This window comes from Adiantum capillus-veneris, chromosome 5 (assembly GCF_014529385.1).
Source record: "Adiantum capillus-veneris isolate H3 chromosome 5, ASM1452938v2, whole genome shotgun sequence".
Lineage (NCBI taxonomy): Eukaryota > Viridiplantae > Streptophyta > Polypodiopsida > Polypodiales > Pteridaceae > Adiantum > Adiantum capillus-veneris.
In genome coordinates this window covers 42,629,857-42,641,917 of record NC_140935.1, presented here as the reverse complement: position 1 = coordinate 42,641,917, position 12,061 = coordinate 42,629,857, and positions in this window count along the sequence as shown.

Sequence of the window (12,061 nt, the reverse complement as noted above, 5' to 3'; positions counted from 1 at the left end):
TAGGCAGGGAAAAGAGCATTAGCATCAGGTGCTACTCCTTAGAAAAGAGCAGTAGGGCATAGGCCACTAGAAAACTAGATTTAAAATTTAACTTTTAACGGGTGCAAATCTTTGTGACGTGTTCAACCTTTTTGTGCATTAAGGTACAAAAGAGAGTAGAAAAAGGGCATTTTTGTCGAAGTGAGAAAAGGTCTAAAATTAGCATCAAGCTCACCGAGACCTTCACACTTGCATTTAGAAACACAAATCAATAGGGGCTGGTGAAGAGGCTTGCAAATCAAGCTCACGAGGACCTTCCCCGTTGTGTTTGGAATCGCAAATTCATAGGGGCTAGTGAAGATGCAAAAAAATCAAGCTAACTCGGACCTTTGCAGTTGCGTTTCCAAACGCAATCCAACATGGGTTGGTGAAGACTTATCCGAGTGGACGTAGCGGACAGCCTGTCCTCCCATCTGTGCACCAAGAAGCAATTAGCGGGACCTATAAGGGGCCCTCTTTTGCATATAATATCGAGCTAGAGTCATCAAACTGCGCCTCCTTGGAGACTGGCGCTGAAGCCTTGACTACCATTTAGTTTCCTTGTAGCAAGGGGATATTACAGCATTAAAGAACGAAGATTAAACTCTTGGTTCTCGATAGACCTCACTACTGCTCTCATCAACCACGTCTTCCTTGGCTGCTCCATACGACCAACTCACGACATGAGTTCTGCATGAGCGTCGTTGCATGGCAAACAAGAGCCCCTGCACTAATCAACTGGCAACTTGACCTGCAACGACCTTCCTAAACTCTCTCTCTCTCTCTCTCTCTCTCTCTCTCTCTCTCTCTCTCTCTCTCTCTCTCTCTCTCTCTCTCTCTCTCTCTCTCATCTTCAAGGTCTCTTGGGAGTGTTCCTACGCCGTTAAAATCTCTCTTCTCTTCTTCTCTTTCTCTCTCTTCCCAAGTTGCCTTGCGACATACAAGCGTAGAGACCTGCAACGACGTTCCTAAACTCTCTCTCTCATCTTCAAGGTCTCTTGGAAGTGTTCCTACGCCGTTAAAATCTCTCTTCTCTTCTTCTCTTTGTCTCTCTTCCTAGGTTTCCTTGCGACCATGCACCATAACTTAAAAGCATAACCATAACCATAACTTAAAAGCATAACCATAACTTAAAACCATAACCAACCATAACCACTTTGATCAAAACCATAATGCAGATAACCATAACCATTAAAAAAATTAACAATAACCATAAGCATAACCAGAAATTTAAACATAACCATAAACAAAACCTGAACCATAACTATGTCTATATAAGAATAGGAGAAATAACCATGTCTATACAATGACAATGACAATAACCATAACCATAAGGAAAACAATAACTGTCTGAACAATAATCATAACCATATATATATGTCTATACAAAAAAGAGACACAGAAGCGTGTTTGTATCTCACAAAGCATATATATGAAATATGGTCCACCGATGACTAGGCGTCACAACCTGCACATAGGACAACTCACAAAATTAGTATTGATATTACTTCAGATATACTTACTTAATTAAATCAACTCACATATATTAAGGTCTCACCTCAAGCGATCAGTCTACAGGCTCTCCTGAAGCATCAAGATCATTCAATACTTCATAGATACCTCTGCGATATCCATCTGACTCCTCCTAACGTGTCGAGGCTCGATGCACGCAAGATTCTGCATTTATACAAAAATCAAAGTAATAAGAATACATGATTCATTGCGTTTTAAAAAACTCCATAGTTAAGATTGGATTAGAAACTCACAAACTCATAGCGAAAGGTGTTGAAGCCTCCGCTGCCAAGATGAGATGTCCCCCTGGTCATCTGTCATATCTGTGCGGCCTCACGCTGCTGTCTGAACTGCGTGTCTGCTGCCTGCTCATCCTCCTTGATCTGCAGCCATGTCTCGTGTGGGATGCCCGAAGGCTTCGGCGAGTCGGTCCTGAAAGCCTTCCGAGCTGCATCTCGTCAATGTTTCATGGTGTTCCGTGCAACACCCTTGATCCACCTCCTCGGAACAACGTCTGAACCCAGAGCAGACTGGTACTCTCTCAGGATGGTCTCCACTATGTAAGTGACTTTGTCCTTTTCCTACTCACCCCAAGACGTCAGAATGCTGGTCAAAAATTGTAGCTCTGCGAGCTGGCGAATCCAGTGTCTCATCTCAGTCCCGACTCTATCCATGTCAACAGAACCATTTGCCCGTACAGTATAGAGCATGGAGGAACTAGGATCGTGTGCCCTCCAAGGTGTCTGAGGTGTGCCAAGAGGTGTGTCGAGAGGTGTGCCTGGGTAGGACGGGGGTCATGAGCGAGGAGGTGTCGAAGCATCTGTCGAAGCTCGGTTGCTGTGGAGGAGGGTCCACAGATGCTTCGACACCTCCTCGCTCACGACCCCCGTCCTACCCAGGCACACCTCTCGACACACCTCTTGGCACACCTTGGACACCTTGGGGGGCACACAATCCTAGTGCATCCAGTTTCTATATTGTACAGGCAAATGGTTCTGTTGACATGGATAGAGTCGGGACTAAGATGAGACAGCGGATTCGCCAGCTCGCGAAGCTACAGTTTTCGACCTGCATTCTGACGTCTTGGGGTGAGCAGGAAAAGGATAAAGTCACCTACATAGTGGAGACCATCCTGAGAGAGTACCAGCCTGCTCCGGGTTCAGACGTTGTTCCGAGGAGGTGGATCAAGGGTGTTGCACGAGACACCATGAAACATCGACGAGATGCAGCTCGGAAGGCTTTCAGGACCGGCTCGCCGAAGCCTTCGGGCATTCCACACGAGACGTGGCTACAAATCAGGGAGGATGAGTGGACAGCAGACACGTGGTTCAGACAGCAGCATGAGGCTGCGCAGATACGACAGATGACCAGGGGGACATCTCATCTTGGCAGCAGAGGCTTCGACACCTTTCGCAATGAGTTTGTGAGTTTCTAATCCAATCTTAACTATGGCGTTTTTTAAAACGCGATGAATCATGTATTCTTATTACTTTGATTTTTGTATAAACGCAGAATCTTGTGATTCATCGAGCCTCGACACGTTAGGAGGAGTCAGATGGATATCGTAGAGGTATCTATGAAGTATTGAATGCTCTTGATGCTTCAGGAGAGCCTGTAGACTGGGAGGCCTTACAGTCTCGCTGATCGCTTGAGGTGAGACGTTAATATGTGTGAGTTGATTTAATTAAGTAAGTATATGTGAAGTAATATCAATACTAATTTTGTGAGTTGTCCTATGTGCAGGTTGTGATGCCTAGTCATCAGTGGACCGGATTTCATATATATGCTTTGTGAGACACAGACATGCTTCTGTGTCTCTTTTTTGTATAGACATATATATATGGTTATGATTATTGTTCAGATAGTTATTGTTTTCCTTATGGTTATGGTTATGGTTATTGTCATTGTCATTGTATAGACATGGTTATTTCTCCTATTCTTGTATAGACATAGTTATGGTTCAGGTTTTGTTTATGGTTATGTTTAACTTTCTGGTTATGCTTATGGTTATTGTTAATTTTGTTTATGGTTATGGTTATCTGCATTATGGTTTTGATCAAAGTTTCTATGGTCGGTTATGGTTTTAAGTTATGATTATGCTTTTAAGTTATGGTTATGGTTCGTTATGGTCATTAGCCTTAAATCTCATGTGAGATCCTACATGGATAGCATGTAGGAGGTGTATACATGATATGGTTTTTTTAAAAAAGTTTATGTAAAAACGAAGGGAACTTTGCCAAAATTTCTGTGGAAGCACGGTTGATTTTGGTGCTGATCGCTTTCTTGGGCAGAGGGCAGGAAGTCTGGCTGTGGTGGCTGTGTCCATCTTTTCACTGGGCACAAGCCAAGCTACCTGCCCTCTACCCAAGAAAATTTTTTTCTGTTATGGTCGTCGATATACGCGTCACTATGTGCATCTATAAATGCGTGTATATACGCGTCGCTATCAGCGTCGCCAATAAACCCTTTCCACGCTTATATTGACGCTCTTTGCGATAGTTTCATAGGGGTGCATATAGCGACATTAAGCATCGCTATATACGTCGATAACACCTTTTTTTGTTGTAGTGGCACAGGCAGCAAGGGCGATAAGCAATACAGGAAAATGAACTTGTGGCAGGCGCCTCGATGCCTGGACAACGGAGCGAGTCAAGGCAAAAATGCTTAGCAGGTTTGGGCGCTCCAGTTTGGCCACGTCCTTACCGGGTTTCACGCAGGTCCACGTCGCCATGCCACATCACCAACGGGTGTTTCCCACTAGCGATATCACTAGTGGGGTGGCCAAAAATAGTATAGGAAGTTACCCATGCGAAGGGAGAGACTCCCAAAGTCGGTGCTCTTATAAAACGAGGAAGGGGACTCTCACATGGACTTCTTCTTCTTCTCTATGGGGGGGAAGCCATAAGCCTTGAGCACTCTAATGATAAGCAAAGCTCCATATCCCACCTAATCCTAATCCTATTCTAAGCCTCCATAGCCCACTCAAATTAAACCTCCATAGACATTCTCTCTAATCCTAAGCTTCTTAAGCCGACTCTAATCAAACCCTCCATACCCATTTGAATCCTAAGCTTCTTAAGCCGACTCTAATCAAACCCTCCATAGCCATTTGAATCCTAAGCTAAGCCTCCATAAGCCATTCAAATTCTAAAGTTAAACTTCTAAGACATTTGAAGTCTAAGCTAAGCCTCCATAATCTACTCTAATCCTACGCCTGCTTAAACTAGATCTCTAATCCTAAACTCCTTAGCCCGCTCTAAGCAACCCTCCTTAACCCACTCTAATCCTAAACTCCATAACCAACTCTTATCCTAAGCTTACATAACCCAAGCCGTAATCTCTTTCATAAGCCATAATTAACTTGTTTTCGGGGAGATCTCTCTCTCTCTCTCTCTCTCTCTCTCTCTCTCTCTCTCTCTCTCTACCTTGAAGCAGCAGAGGAAGAACAAAGGAGAGAAATTTTGACAAGGCAAGCTTGTCATGCCAATTAAGACAAAGGAGAAAGCACCGTCGTATTCAATACAGTTATAATCAAATTCTACATAATCATCATCGAGTTTATTGAAGTTTGATTTTATTAATTATCACATGAATTAAGGCAAATCAAACCGATGTAAGGAGCATAAAATCCACGATTAACATTTAACTTAAGCAGCGATACTATTAATTGTCCGCTTTGGGTGATCAAGCTTTAGAATCTTTTTCAAGCTGTTTATTTTAAGCTTTGTCTACATTAATTGTTTCTATTGCAACTCTCTTCCTCACAGCCAGAGGCCCCGCGCCTTCCCGGATCACCTTTCGAACACAAATCCCTCGACATTCTTAGTGAACCCGACCTGAAACTGAGCCAAGGTGCGAAGAGTTTGAGGAGGAAGATGTCGACACTGCAAGAGGCATCCATGCAACAAATGATGTGGCAATTTGCAGCATATATGTAGCAACAACAGGCTGCTCAACAACAGTATAATCTGCAAGAGTGGAGTTGTAAATCTTGGCACATAGTTAGAGATAAATTACAACGATTTGAAGGCCGAGACATTAGCAAATTTTGTAATATCTATAAGCAAGCAATGGAAGATAATGGAATTGATGATCACAATGCAATTGAAGGGTTTGATTTGATTGTGGTGCCAAAACTTAGGGTCCAAATTAAAGAAATTCAGGTGGTTCGGGCCCAAATTGGCAGGAATTCAACTAGGCGCTGCAGGAGGAATATTTTCTTGAGGATGATCATAACTTTGTATATAATGTTTTCTTGTTAATCAATAGATAAAATTTTTCCAACGACATTTACATCTCAAAAGGAGAAAGATAAAGATATCGAGATCAAACAAAATCCAATTGATACTGAAGCACATCATGATAAAGGTAAGATAGCGAAAGAAAAAAACACAACATAAGTTGGCACCTCTGACCAACCTCAAGAAACACAACAAAGAATCAAGTCGCCTTGCTCACAGGCAGTGGTAGATGAAGGAACACAATTGATCAAGTCCTTTGACATTGACGCACATTGGGAACAAATCAATGGGAACAAATCATGTTATAGTCAAGTTCACCAATTTTGGATAATTACTGCTCAATTTGTCAATAGCTGTTTGTTCGTAGACTGACTTTACAAATCTGGCCACAATTTTCGTTTGAAAGATCTAAATCTTACCAAATTTGATATGACTTCTCAATATAACATGATAAAATTGGTGGTATGCTTAGTTGGTCATTTTAGAAAAACCTAAACCTGCACCGTCGCACTCAATGAAGACACTTAGAAAGGTTTGGGTCAAGAAGTCCATGATGTAGTCAAATCCAATGAGAATCTAGATTCTCAAAAGCAGTTGTACTCAAATTCAACCCCCTCTAACTGGACTTACTTCTTCAAACACAACGTTGGATCATTCCAAAGAACACAAATCTTCCCATGCTCAATCAGCCACTTCTCATTGGATATCAAATCCAATCCAACACAACCAAAAGAAACCCACACTAACAACATGGCAATGCAGACCAAAACAACATCGACAATAGCTTGGATCATAGTCTCCATGCTACCAATCAAAGCAACTCAAATGGATTCTAAAACAAACCAAACCAACTAAACAAGATATCCTATCAAGGTTATCAGTCCCCCCGGGGGCCCCACCATCAAAGAACGCGTGCATCTTCTTCAAACCCTTTTATTTGGGCCTCGTAACTTCAAGACAACCTTTGCAACAACAATCAAGCCCACTGAATAAATAGTTCAGAACCCACATCTTGCACGTCATGTAGTTACCCCATGCATATCTCAAATTTTCATAATAGATCCATATTACACGGTCTTGCATAGACACATAGTTTGTGCCCATGCACCACACCACACCTTCATCCGGGATGACTCAGAATGGGAAGGGGAGAGTAACACGAACTAGCAACAAGATGACCATAACTTTGTATATAATGTTTTCTTGTTAATCAATAGATAAAAATTTTCCAACAACATTTACATCTCAAAAGGACAAGCTAAAGATATCGAGTTCAAACAAACTCCAATTGATCCTGATGCACAACATGATAAAGGTAAGATAGCGAAAGAAAAAAACACAACATAAGTTGGCACCTCTGACCAACCTCAAGAAACACAACAAAGACTCAAGTCGCCTTGCTCACAGGCAGTGGTAGATGAAGGAACACAATTGATCAAGTCCTTTGACATTGACGCACATTGGGAACAAATCAAGTTATAGTCTCAATGCCAAAGAGCACTCTACAACCTGCATGACTTAAAGCTAGAGGATATCAAGAGAGAGGCCACTAAAGCTGTAAATAAGAGTTTGGAATTGCAAAAAAATATCAAAGGATTGCAAACAGTGAAAACTCAACTCTAGTCGAAATTGCAAAGAGAACAAGAAGATGTGCTTATTATTGTAAGGAAGTTCAGGCTTTCAATGAGGTAAATACAAATTTGTAGGTACATTAGCAGAATCTAGAGGAAGAGTTATCTAGAAAAGAAAAAGAACACCAAACTTGGATAATCATACTTAGTTGTAAGAAAAAGACACAAGAGCTAAAAGATCTAAAGGATTTCCTAGCTCAAGAGAAATATGATAGGAAAATCCTAACAACAAGGCATAGAGAAATATAGAAAGAAAAAGATGAAGAGATTGAATAGCTCCAAGCACAACCGGCCAAAGCAAAGGATGCCCTGGCTACTCAGGAGTAGCACATCACGTGGTATTACAACAGAAAGATCCAACCCTTAAGTCCATGCAAGCCCATGTAGCTCATGTAGAAGTCTCCTAATCAACAAGACAAGGACAGATAGCACAAGATTTTCCACATATCAAGATGACCAACACTAGCACAAAAATAGCATTGCGTGACTTTGAAGATCTAGCCGATACACAAGTTCCATAAATTAATAGAGAAGAAATTCAACGGTGGATCTCGAAAGTGCATTATCCTTCACAGAAAGAGTATCCACAATACAAACTCAAGATGTTAGAATCAGCTCCTCTTCTCATGATTACACTTGATGAGGTTGTAAAGAATCTTGGGCATGAAATGATTGCACTTCCACTGATGAGACAGGAAGGCTCTCTCTTATGAAAAGAAAAATGCTACCTACCCTAGAGCCCAATCACAAAGGCGATTACACAAATGTTCTTGTAACTGCTACACAAATTCAAACCATCATCGATGACCAAATCCTATGGAGGAAAAAATGGTTTAAAAAGTTCCCAACAGATGAAACATATTACAAAAATGCACCACATCATCTCCGGATCGACCCACCCTATTGTCCCACCAATAGAAGGCGAGCCTGGGATAGTTTTTATTCATGGCAGCACAAAAGACCAGTGGTGCTCAACTACCGTATACTAACAAAACCGGCTAGAAATTTCCCTCCCTTAGAGTAATATATGATACACACTCTCCACAGAGTCATCAACCAAATGAAGGAGGTTCCAGATCTCGCATGCCAGATAAAGATTTCCAAAATTCTAGTTACATGCATCACAGTGTTTGAAGATATAGAAGCAGCTGACCACTCCTAGCAAGTCTTTGTGGAAGGAACCAAAGGGTTATGTTGGAATCTAGAAACTAAAGTTCTAAGCAGAAACATCATCATGGGATTGTACACACGAGTCATGTTTTTGCCTTCTCACTACATGGAAACTTTCAAAGAGGCATTCATGACAAGATTCCTCAAACTGACTCCGCAATATTCAATTCAACCCCATGAAGGAACTAATTGTGCAACACATTGCATATCAGAATAATCTCAGTAATCACCCATTCAAAGAAATGGAAGCCAAGATTGAGATAGAAGGCAGAGCACAAAAATTCAGGCACCTCACCCGAACACTTAACAAACGAACTTTAGATTACTCGTACAGCTTGAGATGGCATCTACATCCAAATCAGAGTTTGGCCCAGACGCAAGCAAGTTTACACGAGAACGTGCAATGAATAGGAAGGGAGAATGCTTGGAGGATGCAACGGACGGGCACCTAAAGAGCCGGATACAAGCCACACTCATTGTACTAGCCTTGTAATTAGAAAGTAATGATTCTTCAAGTGTATTCATCTAACCCATTATTCTCTATTTCTCGCTAAGAATCTACAAGCCTTGCAAAGTGGTCAATGGCCGATGGAAAGGGTCCCAAGTCTTTGCGTCAAAAGCCTTAGTTTCAAAAGTGACATTATCATTATCTAGAGAGAGATTTTGGACATCCACTACCAGAACATTGGAGATATAAAGCACTCAAGGAAGGGGGGAGCATCATCAATGACAAAGCACTTTCAAGCTAAAGACCAACCTTAAAGACACAACTAAGGATAACCCTAATGACAATATTGCACATGGTTGTGTCAAGGGACAAAACAAGCTAGTAAGGGGGAAATGTTGGTGGATTCACTGAATGGGTATCCATCTAGTCGGACACATAGCCGAACACCACATTCGCACTCCATTATTTTTTTGAGCTAGTGTAGCTGCATTGTGTGCAAATTCTAATTTTGGAGTAGTAGATCTTTCCCTGACTTGTAATTCTCCCATGATATTTGTAAATGCCCATGTGAACCCACCATTGGCCATTTAGAAAGCCCTAGGTATAAAAGTGATCAATAGCCTTAATGTGAAAATAGGCTTATCTTTGGGGGAAGAAGAGTTTTATTGTACATACGCTCTAGAGACTTCTCAGCTCCAACCTTGCAATCATCATAGCTATTGATTGGGTAACCCATTTTCAATTTCAAAACTTGCATTGTGTTCCTCTTTCCATGCTCTTTCAATTGAGTGTAAGCATTGTCAGTTCTACTGTGGTTTGTGACTATGCATAGTGAGATTAATCTTTAGATTTGAGTGCTTAGATCACTATTTTTCAATGTTTTGACCATAGGAGACTGTTCCTAGACCATAAGAAAATTTTTCTAGATAGTTCTATAAGTACACTCTGCACTAAAAACCCACTTTGCATCTACATCAATATCACAATCTCCCTTCATAGAAGACTCTACAATAATGCACTTGTATTGGGCCCTGTAGTTGATCTAGCCTCTTTCTTCTTAGCCTCTTTTGCCTTCAATTTTGGACACTACTTGATCAATTGATCATTAGGTTTACAATAATGGCAACACATATTCCTTTTGTTCTTATCACTAGAATTCCCAACAAAGGGTTGCCAACAAAAGCATTAGGAACACAATATTTTCCACTCGAAGAAGAACCATGAGAAGTGGTTGTAACATTGTTGTTACCACATTTTCTTTAAGCATCAAGAAAAGCCTCTTCAACTGCACGCTATTTAGCCCTTTTTTTTTTTTGGAAAGTGACTCTTGCAGCAACAATATGCATATAAAACATGACAACTTTTGGATTTCCTTGGGTCATAAGTCTCCAAGTACTAGCAAAAGTCTGGTACAAATCTGGCAAAGCATCAATAATAGTATGCACAGGGAACTGTCAGAAATGACTTTGCCTACAAAAATAAGTTGCTCATTTATGTCCTTGACACTAGAAAAGAAAGCTGTCCATTTCATCTTCCTCATGCATAATCTTCGACTCCAGCTCTTTACGCAACAATGCAATTTTTGCCTCATTGCGACTTGAATGAAGATATAGTCTTCTTTACTTGTTTCTCTTCTGCGCGACTCAGAACCCATGGACCTTTTGGTACATACCACTTTCCATTGGGTTTAAGTCGAGGCCACATATTTGGCATTTGACCCACAGCCTGCAGGTCATCTCTTTGGGCCTTGCTCTCCCTTTTTCCAGTGATGGTCTTCAAGATGATCTCCACCACATTCTTGAAGATGTGCATTGTGTCGAGCAAATGATTAATCACCAGGTCACTCCAGTACGAGAGATCATGAAAAATAGAAAGTCTTTTCATTCCAGGTGGCATCCAATCTCCCCTCTCCAGCCACATGTTTTTCCAATCGCTTGCTTTCAGTGGATGCATATCATGTTTTCATATGTTTGGTCCACGTAGCTCATGTCCTTCAGGTAAAAATCTACCATGCTTCTCGTAAACTGTCTTGCTCAAATGCTCAAAGTGGCAGAAGCCAAGTCGAGGACCACATTTTGGACATGCATGATTGCAGGAGTAACTCAAGCCTGAAACATCATATATTAATATTCAAAAGCGTTGACATAGCCATGAATCACATGCGTGTGAGGGTTTTAAAGTCACTTACCTGAGCACTCACCGAACCCTGGCCAATTGTGCATGGTCCACATGAGAATGCCTTGCACATGTACATTTCGTCATCCGATTGTTTGGGACATATCAACCACATCGATTCCTGTCCACAAGATTTGGAGCTCTTCTATAAGTGGTGCCAGATAGACGCCCATGTTCTTTGCTTTGTACTTTCCTCGGACGATCAATGACAACAACACATGGTCCTTCTTGATAGCGAGCCATGGTGGAAGATTATAATTAACCAGACAAATAGGCCACGTGCTCCATGACGAACTCCGTAATCCGAATGGGTTTACTCCGTCCATTTCCAGACCAAAGCAGATACATCGAGGCTCGTTATTAAATGTAGGCCAACTTTCCTCTATGTGCTTCCATGCACGAGAGTCAGCAGGTACCCGCATAACATCATCTGTCGATCTAGTATTTGATTGCCATGTCATCAAAGTGTCTATGGACTTGCACCTAAACATGCTCTTTATTCTTGGAATGATAGGAAAGTGTCCAAGGACCTTTGCTGGGATAAATTTTCCTTGTGTGTCCTCCCTGTACCTGTTTGATCCACAATTGGGACACTGTTCCATGTTTGAATACTCATTGCGAAAAAGTATACAATCATTAGGAAATGCATGTATTTTTTGATAATTCAAGCCCAAATTAGTAAGAAGCTTTTTAGCGGCTGGATGGGTAGGGGGCATGTGATTCCCTTCTGGCAAGATTTGCTCATTCAGCAACCTAACATTACATGAATAAGTCAGCCCTTTGATCACTTTATATGAACTGTAATTTGCACTTTACCATGCTTAGGATAAATATGTTTACCTGAAAAGCTCTGTGATTGAGGTGTC